Raw genomic sequence first — 20,090 nt, 5'->3', positions numbered from 1 at the left:
GCAGCAACCTTCTGGGGTGTCATAGGGAGCTGCGCCGAGACTTTGCCCTCAACCTTTGCACGATTGGGGAGAACACCGTGTACACTCCTAGCACTGAGAGCATCTCTCCCCCAAATTGCTACCGCCATCTTCTTCACAAATATACTCTCATTTCCTTCTCGGAAGATCACGTCCCACGCAGATTTCGGCAGCCAAACACCATGGCCAGCATGGACCTTGAGTGATAAGAATTTGTCAAATCAGTAACAATCCAAAACGCTGCGGAATAGTGGAGATAAACTACTTTTGTATTAAGCATGACTTTCTGTTCAAGTTGTGATGAACGTTTGTATGGTTTTCGGTGGATTCGTTGGTAAAAAATAGAAAAAGGAACTGCATGGAAAGGTGGACACAAGTCAAGCTACTACTACACTGAACGTGAAGCTTTCACAGTTATGGTGCTGATATCATTTGACTTGACCCAATGTTGCCTGCAAATTGTATAAGTGGGGCCACGGAGTAAGAATAAGACAGTAGGGGAAACTGCTAGCAGCGCCCAGCGCGAGCCCATGCCCCGATAAGTCTTAAAGGAGTACCGAGGGCCATCCAAAAAAATTTCAGATTAAGACATCTGATGAAAGTGTGTGTGTCATTATACCGAATAACGCGAAAGGTTTTGATGTGCGCAATTGGTTTCCCAGAAAAAAACTCGCATAAACATAGCTCCGCGCGTTCACCCTTAACTCGCCACTCCAGCTATAACGAGGATGAGGAAGTATGATGGCACGTCACCGATGACGGCATAAGGAGACTCGTTCTGGTTTTCCGGTCAGTGGGGGTCAGCGCCTTGTCCCTTTGCCGCCGTAAACCTGTTTTGCCAGTTTTCCCGGAGAATTGGGGATAGAAGGAGCGGCCGAAGCATTACCGAGCAAGGAGAAAGGCTTTATCAGAACCCCGAACAGCCGAGTAGCAGACGACAGCGGAGTAGCAGACAACATTTCTCTAGGCCAATCAGTGAGCGTTCTCCTTATAGCGTCAGCGCGAGGTTTCAGGCAGATCACAGGCTGGTACTGCTGATTGATTGAAAGAAAGAAAAAAATGGGGACCGTGCGCAACGGTGGGGAAGAGCAGTACCAGCCTGCGTTCAGGCTGGTACTGCTCTTCACCACCGTTGCGCACGGTCGCTTTTTGCGGCGTATTTTAAATTCAATTTCTGAGATAATTATGACTCTGTGGTGTAAATTACTTCGCATGGTGCACCTTACTGGCCTACTTAACAGTTTTATATGAAGAAAACTGGGTGTTAAAAATGACTTCTGTGCTACTTTAAATTGGGGGAGAGAATGGGTGACGGCGGTGCGAGCCATCTGTCGCAGGCCGTCAGAGGTTATGATCACATCGGCTGGAAAGCTCGCGCTACATGCACGCGCAAAACAAAAACAAAGAAACACGCGGAAACTGCTTGTCGGTGCGCCCATCGTCTGCTCAAATCCCCGCGCCATTTCCATCACCGGGGACGCCGTACGCAGCGTGGTACATTTTTGAACGGTGCGTTAAAGCCACAGCGGGTAGACTATCAAAATGTCGGAGGATAAATGGTACCGTTCTTCGGCGGTCCAGAACGCGTGGACTGAAAATGGTAAACGGCGGCAGCAGTCCGGAATAATTATTTCAGGGCTTCATATTTTAAGAATTATCTAGTTCTGGAGTACAAAATATAATACAGCCGCCTGCATATCGCCGGCAGCCGGAATAGCGCTGCCAGTTGGGAACATTTCTTTCGGGGACTTTTCTTGGGCGGGCAATTTTTTGCCGTAGCCATCTTCTTGCTGCTGTGCGTACGACACAACAGCAGTTTGCGATTTTTAGTAGAGTTCGATTCTATTCGAGTAGAGATCGATTTCGGAAAAAATAAAATTCAAAAAACGGCGCACTCTTTGACGCGTCCGACCCGTTGCTATCAGTTATGCATACGGGGCGAGAGCGGCCGCGTGTCGTAGCATTCCGACGATAGCGGTCAGAGTGGCGCTGCAGTCGCCCTCCTCAAACTTTAGCGCAACAGCCCTATAGTCCAAAACGACACACCACGAAACATTTCTTCCCAAATCTCAATGTGGCGGGTGCTAGGCACGAGCAAAGTTCGCAGCGCTGGCGAAAACCGTGCCTGGCGTGAACGGCAGGTGCGGCTCATAGAAAGCACCTAGAACTGTGCGGTTTTCTTTTGTGTATAGAGGGCACTATGCTCTACACAGCATCCAAATCCCGGTTGTAGTGCTGTAATCGGTACAGGTATACAAAGGCCGGAAGTTTCGCAAGTTTCCTCCTACTTCGCGATTTTTTTGTGGAAAATCAAATCATTAAATTTCAATGAATATTTTTTCCTGCCAAGTCCCCAAGGAATACTTCAACAGGAAAAATCGCCAGACACGTAACTTTCATAGTCATTGCAGGAAGAAAAGAGAAAGTATGCGATTTTTTACAAAATTCGCTACAATCGAGCGTAAAACACGCAATGAAGAGGTCGGAAGAGACGCCTGAAACCAACGCAGTTTTATAGAACGAGTCTTCCTCTACAACATATTAAAGGAGCATGGAAATGATCGGAATAAAATATGACGGGAGAAGTAGTAATTACAATTCTGAGTCCTGTGATACATATTCGCACAAAAAGTTTGAGCGTAGCGCACAATCCTGGCGAGCGAGGGAGCTTTGAGTCTCGCGGCAGAAATGCCCCCTCACTCGGCTGCCAGCCGCTGACGTCATATGGCCGCACCGTCTTTTTCTTTCTTTTTTGCGATTTCTCCGTAGTCGCGGCGCCGGCAAGCCGACCGAGCAGGAAGCGTTGTTGTTCATCGGGCGTCGTGGAAAGGACAGGTGATGAACTGAACACTCTTTAGGCGACACGTCTGCTCTTCTTGACGAAACGTTTTATGGAGTTGGAGCCTAAGCTCCGCCAGCTTCGATTTCGCCACACGAATGTACCGGAGGCTGGTAAGTGATACTGCTAAGTGTGAACGAACATTCGGATTGAAATATTGTGCTTTTTCTTGGTTACAAATGCATACTCATGCAGACGCGGCGCAGTGACCAGTGTTTTCATTTGAAGAGGTCGTCGACCATCATGACTTCTCCGTGTTGTGGTCAACACTATGGGCTCTGAACCGCATGGACACTGGCATCTCCGAGGCAGGGATGGGCAGTATTTAAATACATTGTAATTAAAATACTTTTTAAAATATAAATACATGTATTTGTATTTTGTATTTAAATACAGACTCGAAAAATGTATTTATAATTATATTTAAATACCAATTTTCGGGTATTTATTCTTGTAAATACTTTATAAATACTCTTAAATACAGAATATACTGACTCATATCTTAACGTTGCCCTGCATTTGACCTTTCGGGAAGAAGGGCGAGTTTGGGGCGCAGTTATGCCAGGTTTGCGCTAGCATGCGCATGCGACAAACCATTTTAGATGGCGAGTTTTTCACTGTTGTTGCGGACAACGGTCGTGACTACCCCATTACATTGTTCTACGAAGCATCTTCGTCAAATTTAATACAAGCATTTGTTCATCGGCACCTGTGGAGATACTGTTCTCCTTTGCGAATCTAATTGTACGGTCGAACAGAAGATGCCTAAAAGAAGCAGTCTTCGAGGAATTTCTAATATTAAAATCGCCATGATAATCTAACAAATAAATGCTATTCTTCCTTGCTGATTTATGATCATCATTATTTCTGTAATTCAAGATGACATATTCCTCACAGTATTTATGGTAGTAGTTACGGTATTTAAATACCGTATTTATATTTTGTATTTAAATACTCACGTTGAAAACTATTTATGAAGAGTATTTAAATACCCCTGTCAACAAAGTATTCTGTATTTATATTTAAATACTCAAAAAATTTATTTATGCCCATCCCTGCTCCGAGGCGAAAGAGCGGACCGATGAATGCATAGCTGTGTAACATTGCGCTTACCATATCTTACTGATACCAGGAGCGCAACGTCTCCACAAGCACAACAACATGGATACCAAAATAAAGTCAGTAGAGTTCATCTGCTAGCGATCTGTGGGAAACCCCAAAACACATAGCCAAGCGTTTTCTTTTTTGAATGGTCATACGCAGCATACAACAATGACACATGGAATAAATCTCCAACTGACAGGAATGTATTTAGTCGTATCATATATATATATTCTGCACACACAGGCACATACTGTTCACTAATTAACGATACCTCAGCACAATCCGAACAGAAACCACAACCCCGTACGATCTACCTCAACCCGGACCGTCACGGCAACACAGAGGCCTAGGCACACCTTTTACACTGCCCGCAGTCTTGTTTTATGCAAAACGTACGAGACAAATCACGTAAGAACGCAAGTGAATGTCAAACGCAAATAAATAGCAACAGCGTCTCAGTCGGTACGTCGCCACGATTCCTGAGCTAGCAGACGATTCTGGCGGGGAGCGGACGCTTCCGGCAGCCAATGAAGTGGTCGGCCGCCTGACGTCACCACACGCCAGACTCGGCTTGGGGGAGACTGTCGCGCTTTTCGAAGGAAATATTTTGCGTGACAGTTTATGAAGGTATGAAGGTTTATGAAGGCTCAAAGCTCTTCTGACATTTCTGGACACCATCGGACTTAGATCGTTATTGTGAAGGGGCTCGTTATTCTATTCCCCCCATACCAACCAGCAATGGGGTAGAGTATCGCCTGTGGCGATGAAACTCCCCACTCTCCAAGGTCACATATAAAGTTGTTGTTGTTCAAGCGGTGAAAAATATATGTTCCAAATGATTTCCATGCTTTTTTAAAAAAATCTCGAGGGTGTTTTTTCGTATACAGGAGAAAATATTTTTGTTTTGTAGTAGAGGGTATTACGACCACAGTGACCCACGTTGCATGTATCCAGTGGGTGTTATATTTGTTTCTTGGGCTCCTGTTTTAATTATTTTATTTTCAAATTTTCTCTGGTCTGGTTGGGTTTTAATGAGCAAGCAATATGCTGTGGCACAGACTTCTGGAAGGTTACCATAGTATTTGCTTCTGTAGCATAACACGCGTATTGCAATCCTGCGTGGTTAAGTTTATGGCATCGTTTCCGGTGTGCACGGTGCTGGCAACAGAGATTGGGGATTAGCGGTGATAGGCAGGTCTTAATACTTCTTGTCGTGTGAGCTAAAGCCCTGCGCGGATGAGCTTTTTGACATCCGTATCCTATCCGAAAAAATCCGCGTTTCCCACGCACGCAGCAGTAGTTCAGTTTCTATGCTCGATATATCAGGCCAATTTTCCAGGAAATAAGCGTTATTTCCCCTTAGCACAAAACAGTGAAAAAGAAAAAGAAAGGAAAAAAAAAGCTGTCACCAAACTTCATCCACACGGGCGACTTCCTCTCTTTCGTTCTGACAGTGAAAACCCCGGAGCGGCATAGCTTTTGTAGCGAGGACAGGTCCAGAGCATCCATGATGCTACCAAAGGATACACGACAGCAAGTACAGATTTAGCTTCCACGAAAGATTATACGGCACCAAGCACAGCAACACATTTTGCACCAAACGGGATAAGTAGAGTTTATTACAAGTGAAACGCAATATCGCATAGGACAGCATGGACGATGAACCACCACCACGAGATTCCGTCGTTTCCACTACTGCCATGTAAATGACTTTTTTTGCACGTTCGTCTTTTCCTTCAGCGTTATAATTTGTTAAACTTTTCGTGGTTAATATTTTTGCTGAATGGTTCAGCATTTAAGTGTGACATTTAAAGGGAACTTTCATCAACTGAACATGCATCTACGCGCCTATAATATTCATACTGGTGAATTGGAATTCCACAGCGCTCAACTGGAGTCTTGTTCCTTTGGTCCGGGTGATTGTCATATTGAAACCCAACCAGAAAAAAAAAAAAAAAACGGAAATACGAAGAATTACAATGGGAGCCCAAGAAACAAATCTAGCACCCCACCGGATACATGCAACGTGGGTAAGTGTGGCCGTGATATCCTCTACTACAGAAAAAATATTTTCTCCTGTATACAAAAAAACACCCTCGAGATTTTTTAATATGGTGTAGAGGAAGGCTCGTTCTATAAAACTGTGTTGGTTTCAGGCGTCTCTTCCGACCTCTTCATTGCGTGTTTTACGCTCGATTGTAGCGCATTTTGTAAAAAATCGCATACTTCCTCTTTTTTGTCCTGCAATGACTACAAGAGTTACGTGTCTTGCGATTTTTCCTGTTGAAGTATTCCACGAGGCCTTGTCAAGGAAATATATTCATTAAAATTTAATGGTTTGATTTTCCACAAAAAAATCGCGAAGTAGGAGCAAAATTGCGAAACTTCCGGCCTTTGTATAGCAGCACCGATTACAGCACGACAACCGGGATTTGAACGCTGTGTAAAGCATGGTTTCCTCTATACGCAAAAGAAAACTGCACAGTTCTAGGTGCTTTCTATGAGCCGCAGCTGCCGTTCACGCCAGGCATGGTTTTCGCCAGCGCTGCGAACTTCGCTCGTGTCCAGCACCCGCCACATTGAGATTTGGGAAGAAATGTTTCGTGGTGTGTCGTTTTGCACTATTAGGGACTGATAAAAAAATTTTCGTAAAAATTCGCGATGGTTTTGTGAGGGCCGAGCAGGTCCGCTGGATCATTTCGCGTGGAATCGCCCAAGTGAAAGATAAAAAAAGCACATACTCGTCCACTTGGTGTATTGAAGCCACCTTTCAACAGGGAGTTCCGGAGTCACTTGACTAGGTGGGGAAAATCTGACAAAAAATGTAAATGTCGTGTCGGGTTGACAGAGTGTTTCACCTTGCAAGTAACTTTACTTGCTGTTCCCTGGATGCCCATCAAGGTCTACATTCTTCTATTCCAAGAGGCACCGTCGCAAGTCACAAAATCCACAAACAGTCCTGCTTGCTCCACTAGTATTGTAGCCTCGACCAGTATCTTGCACAAAAGATCTCCTTTGACATTTCCATGTGCAGCGAACACACCTACGTTCTGTGAGAATGCACCAGTAAATGGTACAAACATCACCACCATCCCATGATCACACTGCACGTTCGCAAGTTGTGTGAAGGGGCCAATGTCGACAAAGCCCCGTAATCGTCCACACTTCTCAACAGAAAGATGTTCTGACAATTTCATCTCGTCGACTAAAAGGCCCCCGTGACGAGCGAAGGTGTCCATTGCTTTCGTCTTTTCCTTCAATGTGTCCAGCACCTTCTTGCTGAAACCGAAACCAGTTCTGTATGCAGCAGTGTACTTCTTCAATGTTGTGTTGCTTGGAAGTACAAGAATATTGTGCTTCCTTATATGCCTGTACAGCCTCGGGCTATTCATCTTCATTAGAATGCATTCTAGCATCCATTCATTTATAAAATGCATACCCCTAGTACTTTTCCTTCTGCTCGCTGCAAAGCAATGTTGCACACTTTCCTGCTGTTTTTTGGGGAGCATTGCAATTTTCTCTTTCAGGGCATCCTCCTTGATTGCAGCATTTTGAGCTTTCATGCCTTCGATTTGTTCCTTCAGGCTGACAAACCTCTTCGTCAGGCGTCTGTGCTTCTGTAATGTAGCCCTTAGCCTCTGGGCAGCTGTCATGTTCTGTCTGTGATGGCAATGCTGCACTCGGGACAGCCTTGTGCGAAGGGACTTGCGCAGCTATCGACAAGACATGCATGGTGCACCTGGTAAAAGAGGACAGTCATGTGTGTACAAAAAAGCCTACTGTTGTCTAGGTACCTGTGTATAGGCACTGGAAACTAAGTTCTGCTGAATTGCAATGCACACAATAGTTAAAGCATTCGATTTACCTTGAGTTGTTATCTCCAGACAACGTTTGTTGTAGAAAGTGTTCCAGTTGACAGATATTTGATCCAGAAGACCTTTGGTTAGTTGCTCTTTCGCCAAAGCAAAAGACTGCGCTGGACCAGGGCACGAGAGAAGTTCCGAAGCATTAAGGGATGGCACTTTCTGCTTCGGATACACTATTTAAAGTACCCTGAGTCACCAGTTTTCCATGGACAAACATCTTGAATTTAACTTTATCTGCTGCAGACAAACTAAAGAGCACTGCTTTCTTCGAAGTTATTGTACCAGTACCAGTAAGGATCAATGTTAACAGAGGTTGAGGATTTAGGGAGGGGTAGAATATAATTTTTATACCAGCATCTGGTGACATAAAAACAGTTTTAACGTAAATGCTAAGTGACACACACAATCATCACTTGATCTTGAAGCAACCTGCAAACCTCATCTGCGTGCTTAGTCAAATGTTTCTGAGGTACTCACAGTATATTCCACGTACAATGACCTTGTATGTCTCGCAGGATGCATCGGGATTGACAGATTTTAAGATGAGTCGCTTTGCTCCGTCAGACGACAGTCGCGGCCACTTGCACTTTGTACCACTGATCCAAGTTGCTGGGACCACCTCTATCTCGTTGCTTGCTACGAAGTGAGCGATCGCAAACATGTGGGATGGGAAGTCAGACTCCAGTCACCCAGTATAGAAAGCTTGGCTAGAAAACACACTGGACTGTTCAATGCAGAAAAGGAACCACCACGTGCCGGTCTTTGAAGGGCAGTTTCACCATTTTTTTAACACCGGTGAGCCGCCACCATTTTAGGCTTGAGAGTTCCGACACCACGTACACACCAAGACGGTATGATTCTAGAGGCTGAACATACAAGTCCTCTTTGCGACGAAATTCTCTTCCAATAATGCACACCTCCTGCATAGAATGCAATGTCGCAAAGTTTTCAATCATGACAATGTGATCTCCTAGTGCACAGCAGTTGTCGCCTTCACTGATGCTCAGAATATAGTCATTAAGTTTGAACATTTTGTACTGTGGACCTGTGCACCCCTCCAGTATTAGACCGTTTCCATGAGGCTGACGGGGTTGATTTGATGTTATAAATTTTTCCTGTGGCAACGTGGATTGCCGTTTTGCAAATCGGTTCAAAAGTTGCTCTAAGGGGGCCTCATGCTTCCGAAGCTGTTGCTTTAAAAATTGCATATTATTTTCAAATGCAAATGCACTGAACGAGTCGAGGTGGCCATGTCTCGTCTCCACATCCTTTGATAGATGGATGCAGCAGTGAACACTGAACGATACTTTATATGATCGCCATACAGTCTTGCAAAGCTGTAGGAGTGTCCTGCGAAGGAGTGTTTCAGCATACGATGTGTGATTTTGGCACAAGACTGGGTTGCAAGTTTTCAAATTGCACAGTGCAGGGTAACAAAGTTCATGTATAATTCAGCAGGCAGGTTATCTTTCAAAATACAAGGGCCTGTGTACAAAATAATCATTCTGAGCTCAGTCGCCTTCCAGCGATCAAGTTCTTCGAGTGATCGAGGTTTCCTGGCGAATTCTCGAGGTATGTGTTTGGCAAGGGCGACATTGTAGTCTGACACCTTTTGCCTATCAGTTGCCCCAACTGCTCTGCGGTGTCCACTTGTCCACAAAACCAACAACTTTTTCATTACGCCCAAGCAGATCAGATGCATATAATCAAGTGGCACAGAAGATATGCAATCAATGTGAAGTTCTGTGAGGACTGAGGTACCTTTATGATGGTCTAGCTGAGTCATGTTGTTCGCGAAAGCTTTGGTCTGTTCTGAGAGGAGCATTCATGTTGAGGTAGCACATTCTGTTTAATTTATGCTCACCCTCAACTGTACATTTCGGGCAGCCTGATCGGGCATTGTGGCCTTTTGTTAAAAAAAACGAAGGCACGTGCTGGTGCATCACATACAATGGTCTCTATTAAAACACTGCTGTATTTGCTATTGACGATGATCCCCTCAGAACACAACGTTTTGGCCTCACTAACAAAAGGTCTCAAGAAGCCATTCGCGTCAGCTGGTTTTTCAGTACCTACGTACACTCCGACCAAAAAAACAGTGTTACTGAAATGGCCTTTGACACGGCACTGAATTGGCCAGAGTTGAAGCCTCGAACTTTTGCTGATCGGGAGACCGTCAACGTTTACAATAAGCGGCAGAACTGAAAGTATGTCACTTGACCGGCACAACAATGTGCGCAGGCCTCCCGCTAGTCCGAAATGGCAGTATTTGCCAGAACCCATAGGGGATACATGCGCTGCGATGTTTCGGGGCGTGCTCAATAAAGTACGGGCGTCAGAAGGAAATTCCGCATGGCAAGGGTGTGTTCGTAGGATTTTCAGAAGAACACTTACGGCTGTTTGCGTGATATTTTGACTTACAGCCCAATGTTTGATTTGATCCACCAACGATGTATCGCTGGGACCTTGCGGCGTAGATTCAGACTGCACGCTCACTTCCACAGGACTACTATGGGAAACACCTTGCGGCGTAGATTCCAATTGCACACTCACTTCCACAGGGCTACTATGTGAAACTCGAAGTAATTCTGCCCGCGCATTATCCCCTGCTGTGCAAGGGTGCCAGATTTGGCTATAAACCGCCAAATTTGGCTACGTTTCGTTGCGTCTGGCGGGAAATTTTCAAGCTTGGCTATTTTTGGGCTATTTCAATATTTTCCGGGCATAGTTTGCGTTTTTCTGTTTCCACAAAGCTGCTGTGTGCTGAAGGTCACATTTCGTAGAGAGATACAGAAAGAAAGGGTCCCGACCAAGTTATATTCCACGACGACGATTAAAGGTTGAAAAAAGAAGGCTGTACCAGAAAGGCAACGAACTCAAAAGACCAAATACACGCTACGACCAGTGTACGGTGTGTGGCCAATATCTTCTGAAGCCTGCAGCAGCCCCTCGCTCTTTCTGGGAGATGTACGAGTGCAAAACACAAGAATAAAAAGGAGAAAAGTAAAAAAACTACGCGCGCGCGTGCATCGCTATGCACGTGGTGCTGGCATTGCTCCAAGACTGAAGCGTGTGGACAGCTGCCCTCTTTTTTTCTTGGCACTCACGTTTCGGACACCGGCAAGTGGCCAATTTGTGGGAAGTGCGGAAAGTACCCACGGCGGTACAGAAAGGAATGGGAGGAAGATGCGGACTTTAAAGGTAAATTAAACTGATACCATTCTTATATGCCACAGTGGTTTTGCTTTGCTAAGCATGGGCTTTTGAGACCTGCAGCCAATTTTGCCTTGGCTACACGGGCGTCCCTCTCGATATTCCTGCAGGATGGCTTGCCGCCTCATCAACGTCGAGCTCTGCTTTCTGCAAGGCATGCAGGACTGACCTGCGACTGCACCTAATATAAATACACCAATAAATTGACCGTAAGATGTTTGGCTATATTCAAATTATCCCACTTTGCTATTTTTTGGCTACTTTCTGGCCCTCACTTGGCGGGCTACGGCTTTGGCGTCTGGTAACCCTGCTGCTGTGCTTTGATCGCTAGGTCCCTCTTCAAAACGCGTGCAAGATGGCGAACGCGAGGTACGTTCATGCGTCTCCGAAACATCACTGCTCTCACAACTTTCATGTTCATCTAAGAGCACTTCAGAGGTTGTGTTATGTCCGAGGGGGCTGGTTCGAGGAAGAGCCGATTGATGCGGACCAAACATTGTCTCAACCGTTGCAACGATGCCACTTTATTCAGCCATGTTTTTTTTTGTGTACGAGAGCATGCCCGCGCCCTCTGGTTACAAGAAAAGCGAAGTAAAAACGAAACCGAAATTAACACAGCTCTGAGTAACCAGTACATAACACTTTTCTCCTCCTTTCGGGAACTAAAGTCTTTAAGCCAAACGGGGGGTCTTCTTATACGGTTGGGTCGCGCGAAACTCTTCGCTGGCGTTCTTGTTTGGTTGTTGGATAGTTTTCCCTCGCTCACGTTGGCTTCCGCTTGCATATTCCAGGCAGTAGAAGGTGCAACTCCCTGGTAACTTTCACTTGGCGATGCTGGACCTTGCCGAATATGATCAACATGTCTACGCAAAATGCCCAATTCTGTCTCTACCAACCAGGAACGCCTTCCGACCTTCTTGAGTAGTTTCCCTTTGATCCACCTGTTCTGACCTATAAAGTTACGAATTGTCACAGACTGTCCAACTATCAGATTCTGCACCCGTGAAGTATCAGGTTCTTCAATCTCGTTCTTGTTGTGCTCCACTTTCAAATGCACTAAGGGGGACGGTAGCTCCCTTCCAAACATCCTGAAAGCCGGTGTCTGTCCTGACGTACTGTGTACAGTGGTGTGTTGTTTGAATAAAAAACGTGCAAGTCTGCACTCTAGAGTCTCTTTTTGATCCCTGCGCAGTGCAGTCTTCACTTCGGCCACCATTCTCTCTGCCTGCCCATTAGTGGCAGGGTGGTAAGATGCACTAGTAACAGCTGTAACGCCATTTCGCTTCAAAAAGTTTTGGGTTTCCGCTGCCACAAATGGGCTACCATTATGGGATACTAGTTTCTTAGGAATACCAAAGGTAGCAAAAAGATAACGTAGTTCTTGGATTGCTGCAGCCGCTGTTGCATGGCGAACAATGCGTACCTCTAACCACTTGGTGAACGCATCCACTATTAACAGTAACATCACACCTTCAGTTGGCCCTGCAAAGTCAACATGAATCGTGTGCCAGGGTTCGCTGGGGCGTACCCATTCTCGCATCACTGACTTTGGGGGCAAACGTCTGTGCTGCTGACATTCCATGCACTCCTCCATCCCGGGCCACCACATATAACTGCGGGCGCAGGCCTTAGACGCCACTATTCCCTTGTGTCCTGCATGCACCAGGTTCAAAGCCTTCTTCCGAGCCGCAGCTGAAATTACTAGTTACCTCTAGTTAAGCACCCATTGTGCGTTGCTAGTTCTGACGCCTTACTAACGTAGGGTTTAAATTGGTCTCCTTGGAGCTTCTCAAGTCCTCCTTCCACTACTGCCTTGTACACAATAGACAGTACCTCGTCACTCGCTGTCCACTGTCGTAGCTGTTCTGCAGTGAGGGGTGGTGACTGCAAAGCTTCTAACATGAGCACGTCTCCAGAGGGTCGTGGCTCATCCACGTTGGATTGCAGTGGAAGTCTACTCATGCAGTCTGCGTTTTGATGCTCCGCGCCTTTACGATAGACCAGTTCGTAATCATATGCAGACAGTTTAACACACCATCGAGTCATCCGGGGTGACAACACCTGTGGCACTGGCTTTTGGCTTCCCATAATGCCAAGCAACGGCTTGTGATCTGTTAAAATCTTAACCTGTCGGCCTGCTATGTACATATGGAACTTGCTGACAGCAAACACTACAGCCAAACCTTCCCGGTCTAACTGCGAGTAGTTTTTTTCGGAGCTTCCTAGAGTCGGAGAGGCAAACGCTATTGGTGCTTCAAGGCCTGCTTCATTTGTCTGCGCCAGTACGGCTCCGACCCCATAAGGCGAGGCGTCACAGGACAGCAGTAAAGGCCTGTTCGGGTCATAGTGAGCCAAAACAGTTCTTTTGCTCATGAGGCTCTTGAGGCTTGCGTATGCCGCTCTGTGGCTGTCTTGCCATCTCCACGGGCAATTCTTGTTAAGTAGGGCGTAGAGCTCCCTAGCAATGGATGCCCTGTTGGGTATGAACCTGTCATAGAAAGCCAGAAGTCCTAGAAAGGACTGGAGTTCTGTCTCATTCGTTGGTTCTGGTGCCTCCACAAGTGCCTTTATTTTGTCATCTGAGTTGTGAATTCCTTCTGCATTAATTCGATGACCCAGAAAAGATACTTCTCGAACTGCGAATTGGCACTTTTCCTTCCGTAAACGCAGGTTAGCCTTCTGTAAACGATCCAGAACCAGCTCTAGACGGTCATCGTGCTCATCTCTTGCGGAGCCGGATACTATTACGTCATCCAAGTATACGCTGGTTCCCTCAATTCCTGCAAGTAGTGTCTCCATATACCGCTGAAAAACAGCTGGCGCTGCTGCCACGCCAAAAGGAAGCCTCTTCACAGCATACAATCCTTTCACTGTGTTCAGTGTCAATATGTGAGCTGTGCGTGGAGTCACTCTGAGTTGTTGGTACGCTTGTGCCAAATCCAATGTGGAGAAAAACTTCCCTCCTTGCAAGCCAGCCAAGACTTCTGTCGCAGCAGGCAAGGGGTAAGATGCCTTTTTAGTTGTTTGGTTCACAGTACTACGGTAATCTCCACAGAGCCTGAGGCTACCGGTCTTTTTTCGTACAATCACTACTGGCGTTGCCCAGTCTGCGTACTGTACTGGCTCTATAATACCTTGCTTTTCCCACTTTTCGAGCTATTTTTTCACAGCTGACCTCAATGCAAAGGGAACGGGTCGAGCCTTCTGAAACTGGGTGGTTGCCTCGTCCTTAAGCTCAAGATCGACAGGCGGACCAATGTGCCCCTCGATTGTGTCGCTGAACACTGCACTATGCTTGTTCACAACGTCTGTGAGTCGATCGAGGTGCTCCACATTGGAAATGCCTTTGAATGTGATACGTAGGGGTCGGAACCAGTTCCGGCCCATCAGGTTGCATCCTGTGCCCTTAACTACAAGTAGTGGCAGAAGGTAGTCCTTAGACTTCCATCCAACTCTCACATCACAAGCACCTGCCAACTGAAGACCCTCACCGGAAAAGGTATGTAGTTGCACACAGCCTTGGCGTAACTTCGGTGGGTGATGAGGCCACGTTAGTCGAAAAGTTTTTTCGCTAATTAAAGTGTAGGCGGAACCAGAGTCGACCTCGAAAGCCAGACGTTTCCCTTGCACTTTCAAGTCAACCGAGAACGGTGGAAACGATTCAACGTTAGTGATGCTGTGTACGTGATGAAGATCATACAGCATTTCTTCCTCACTGTCTGGCTCAGCATTGTCCATGTGGTGGTTCTTTGCTGCTTTCTGTTGGGCCTTTTTCTTGCCAAAACACGCTTTTATGATGTGCCCCGTCTTCCAGCAAAAATTGCAAACAGCGTTCTTGAACTTACAAGTGGCTGGATGGTTCGTACCAGCGCATCGAAAACATGGCTTCTGATCTTTCTTCTTCGAACCGTCGTGGGAGCCGCATTTCGCTGGATCCTGCTTGCCTTTGTTCTTGCGCATGACCACGCAGTTCTGCTTGCTGTTGTGCAGCCGCTTCAGCTGCCTTTGCCATGTCAAACGCAAGACTTGTCGTTTCGTCAAGTGACGTTCGGTAAGTAGTCGCTGCTGCAGGTGCGTGTCGCGCAGCCCACAGACAAACCTGTCTCTTAACATGATGTTTAGGGGAAGACTGTGTTACATATTCTGTACGTAACATACTCTGTTCATACATACTCTGTACATATTCTGTACGTAATTCTGTGTACGTGTTACATATTCTGAAGTGGACGCAGTTGTCGTCGACAGTGACGATGCTGTTGACACCATTACTGGGGGTGCTGTCGTCTGTGCACTTGTCGTCGGCGTAGTCTGAGTTGTCCCGGGGATGCTGCCGAAGTTGCACTCTTTCGCTAGCATCTTGAGTGCAGACACGTAGTCGTCGATACTCTCTGACAATTGTTGATCCCTTCTGTAGAATTTCGACCGACCGACCAACTCAGACGGCTTGGTCTCAAACCTGTTGCTCAACAGTTGCACTATTTCTTCGTAGCTGACTCCCCGAACATTCCTGGGCAGGATAAGTCCATATAATATGTCGTAAGTCTCTTCCCCACAAAAGGATAGTAGCAAGGCACGCTTCTTTTCAGCGCTGGTTATGTCATTCGCCTCACAATAGAAATGAAGCCTGTCCAGCCACGCGGTCCAGCTGCTCCCTGTTCGGTACGGTGTAACGCTGCCGTGGGCGATGGTTAAAACCACTTTCTTTGCCCGGACGAAGAATGTTACTTTACCTCGTCGCCAGTGTTGTGTCCTAGGGGGCTGGTTCGAGGAAGAGCCGATTGATGCGGATCAGACATCGTCACAACCGTTGCAACGATGCCACTTTATTCAGCCATGTTTTCTTTGTGTACGAGAGCATGCCCGCGCCCTCTGGTTACAGGAAAAGCGAAGTAAAAACGAAACCGAAATTAACACAGTTCTGAGTAACCAGTACATAACAGGTTGAAGGGCGTTCCGTGTGATCACTGTATGCCCTTATAATCTTACTGCAGTGCTTATAAGCATTTTGGTAAATGTACCGTTTGTTATGCGTAACCTTAGGCATTGCCAAACAGCTATCGTTTTACATCGGCATACATATGAGCAACATACGGGACGTGCAAGAAAGACGTCTCACTCAAGTACACTTTCCACTGAACAGAAGAGCCAGATGTCGAAGACAGTTCACAGTAGAAGATTTCCAAGAAACACTACGTAAACACAACACTAGCAAAGAACAAGGAACCTAGGAGGCGAGCCGTGACACGATGATGGCGATGCCCCTTTCTTGCTCGCGTGTGGTCTTCGTACGCAAAACGAAACCAATACGCCATGTTCTGTATCACCGCTCCCGTGTGTCATATCCCTATGATATTGAAATGCACAACACTACATCGAGACAAGTCGCGATCCATATGTTTCGCATAACATCGGAATGTTTTTTGCTTTTTTTTTAAGCATCAATAATTTTGCTTTAACGATGACAAACAGTATATCGGAACAACATAGAAACACGCAAACAAATTTATGTTTACCCTACTAGAAAAGCATGGATGATTGGGAAATTTCGAAATTAATTTTAAATTTAATAAAGTATCCACCATGTGTCTGTTGCAAGGCGTATACAGATTGATGTATTCTATGTTCACCTGTGCATCTTTTCAGTTCTGGTAAATGAAGAGAAAATTTACAGCGAAAATCTTTTTCCCAGTGCATTTTGTCTATACTTTTGGAATGCAATAAAATGAGTAACTCTTTTTGATCCTTACACGGCTTCTCCGACTCGTAACTCGCGTAACTCGCGGACATCCGCTGGAAGAGAGTATGTAACTAACAGATGACAAACTACCTCAAATTCATGAATAAATTTTTAAATGGGGAAGTTCAGGCACAAGCGGCACCGCTGCTCTGCTGCTGGAGGCGTCCCAAAGATTCGTTTTGAATTAGCGGCAGCAGCTGCTTAGGAAACACAAAACGTGTTGGCAACTGTGGCATTGTTTACATTTCGCACTATTCGAAGGTGTACGCAGCAGCTAAGTCTTTTAGTACACACACCTAGGAACGCAATCTTAGGTGAAAGGCGTTTGTGTGAGAGATATGTTGTGGATTTGTAGCTCATAAGTGGACATTGAGATGAGTGTGGTGGTGGTCTGAGCCTCGTATTACCTAATTCGTTGATGTGTAGTCAGTTTCGTGACATTCAACGTAGGTTCATCCCACTGCTGTGCAGAACAGTCCTTGCTGTGTCGTGTGGAGATTCTTCTACGGGATTTTGTCGTATAAACATTGCCTCGGGGACATGTGCTTTAGGTGCGGGGTATGGGCTTTAGGAACATGTGCTTTAGGAAATCAGGAAATGGCACAGGAAAAACAGGTTTGGGCGTCCCCTCTTGGGCCCAGCATAAGCGAACAAGGCCACGCACCCTGTATGACCCCATGATGGACGTAACCCCTTTGCTAGGCATACTTCCCCCCGTTTTCACAGAGTTTTTTCCTGTGCATATTTTTAGGGGGGACAGGCGGGTAAATTTGCCACAGCGTAACTGGAACGCGCTGCGCGTGCGTTCCTTAAAGGAGCTCACGGAGCCATCTACAAAATTTTCAGTTCCGAACGCGTTGTGGAAACAGGTAGCGTAACTTAATGATTAACACAAATTTTCTCTGTACGTGATATTTTTCATAAAAAAAGACACTTGAACATCGCCGCACTCGACACGCTGCTCAAGGTTAAACGTGGCGAAAAAAACGAAAAAAAAAAACGTTATTGGTGATGTCATTAAAGTAGAAAGCGGTGACCGCGCTTTTGTCTGGGTGAGTGCTGGCCAGTTTTCTGTCTTTCTTTCTTTTGCTCTCTTCTTTTTTTCTTCTTTTGTTGGCTTTCTCCCTCTCAAGTGAAGAATAAGGGAGGACCTTGATATTCCTAGTCCTGAAATCCCCGACCTCGAAATTCCCGTTCTGGAAACAAGGAAACTCAAGGAAAATTCTCGACTCCTTCGTAAGACATAACATCACCCAAATGTGCCCAAGTCGTATTAACGAACGTAAGCCACATGTTAGCAGCGATTTGGCTTAGCAGGGCGGCATATTGGATAGTTTCTCATTAGGTTTGTTAGTTCGGCGTTTGTAATGTTAGTCACAGTTCGCCGTTGGCATTTTCCCGAGCGCAACTGTGCATTTTATAGTCAGATAACATTTATTTACACTAGTCACGTGTTGCCAGTTTCAGTGCACGTTGATATGTCGGCGGGCGCAAACATAACCGGCGTTGTCGATCACTTAACTCTAAAAAAAGAAAAAGAGTCAAGAGGGAGTATAAAGCAGTATAGTACCGCCTCTCAACTCCCTTCCAACTCGCGTGTTACTTGTATATCATGTTTTCTTCTTGAGTGACTCCTTATATCCAGATTTTTACTTCACCGCGAGAGTTCGCAAATCGAAAGCCGACTAAGAGGGTGCAGGTCACTTCGGCGTCAAATTTACTTTTATTGTTTTTTTTCTTTGTTTTTTTTTTACGCTGATTGTAAAATATGTCATGCTAACCGCGTCATGCGTGAGAATTATAGGTAGACTAGTTTTAATGCGTGAATTAGTATTCTGCTAAAATACGCTGATCTTTTTACGTAAGGCCCCAAAAATATGCATCCGTGAATAATTAAATTAATTGTGCATGAGAAACGATGCATATAATCAACATGCTAAATAGATATTACTTGCCTGGAAAATTGTCGGCTGAGAGCACAGGAGGAGCATGCGATTCCTCATCAGTATCTCAAAGTTATTTATATACGTGTTACTTTCCAGTCACTGTCAAACTGTGCTCCTTGCCACTGAACATTAACTACTCAGGACCACAAAAAAGGCCAACGGAAAAGTGTAAGCATGCCCTATCAGAAATTAGCCTTTCAGGCCTGATATGTTACCGGACCTCTCAGGCTGGGAGGACCTTTCAGGCTGGGTGGACCTCTCAGGCTAGGAGAACCTCCAAGGCTGGGATAACCTCTCAGACTGGGTGTCCCTCTCAGGAAGGCGACGTCAGTACGGGCATGAGTGACCCGGGGGACGCATCCAGGTGGCATGCAAACTGCTTCCGATGCGCTGTTTTCCCGATGAGCTCTGTTGGGATAGAGTGTGAGCAACAATGCTGCAATAGATGTTTGTGCTTCACACAAGTTTATTTCCTTAAGTCCACTTCTCGAATGGAGCGGGATCTGCTCCTGACCTCCTCTTCAGATATGACATTCGGTCCATGTGTCAGGCGCTGAATGAAGAAGGCTGGAATAGAAGTGGAAGGTGTCATGAGCTGAGAATGCAACACAATGCCAGCATCTTCACTTGGCAGCATGCAAGTGCGTCACATTGCTTCGACCCAGACTGGCTTTTAGTGACTCAGCTGTCTTGGAACTTCACGACAAAAGCTCATCATCAACGTGCTCTGCTGGGAGTAGAAAGAGCCTGCATGTTGGTGATGAGCTTTTGTTGTGAAGTCTTGCTACCATGGCAGTCAGGCTCCTCCGTGACATAAATGATCCAAGCTGCAAGTAACGTTACACTGAATATTGTACGGATGCCTTGTTACACTATTGGTGCTTCCTGTGTCGCATACAAAGTGCACAGTCAACAGAGCGTGTGACCTCAGATACTCTTGCTTGCACAGTTATTTAGGCGTACATAAACGACACTAAAGGGGCAGTCAGGAACTAAAACTAAATGGAAGCTGGCATATAGTTCCTTATACAGGGTGTCTCTTTTTATTGCCCTGTTGAAAAATTCAGTCTACTGGACAGACTGGGAACCAGTATCCAGTGTCACACCGGATTATTAACCCAGCCTGTCCAGTCTGTCACTGGTCTTACTGGTTGGTCCAGTCAGTCACTGGTTAGACTGGTTGCAGTGAACACTGGTTATACTGGTTTGTCCAGTGCCGACACCAGTTCATACTGTCACACTACTTGATAGCACTTCACACGGCTCCAGACTGCATTTACTGAATGGTGTTGCTGCCTCTATGACAAGCAGCAGCGAAAGACTAGAGCTGTATGTAAGCGAGTGTATGAGTCAGTCAGCGTTAATGA

The 20,090-nt window shown here is 45.9% G+C and overlaps 1 pseudogene; it reads right to left on the bottom strand.

Moving 5' to 3' along the window:
- Nucleotides 1–5,366: 5,366 nt before the first annotated feature.
- Nucleotides 5,367–7,524, bottom strand: LOC135389363 (uncharacterized; annotated as a pseudogene).
- Between the last annotated feature and the right edge of the window lie 12,566 nt (nt 7,525–20,090).

This window comes from Ornithodoros turicata, chromosome 3, assembly GCF_037126465.1.
Source record: "Ornithodoros turicata isolate Travis chromosome 3, ASM3712646v1, whole genome shotgun sequence".
Lineage (NCBI taxonomy): Eukaryota > Metazoa > Arthropoda > Arachnida > Ixodida > Argasidae > Ornithodoros > Ornithodoros turicata.
The sequence above is the reverse complement of the archived record's forward strand: the minus strand, read 5'-3'. Positions and strand labels throughout refer to the sequence as shown.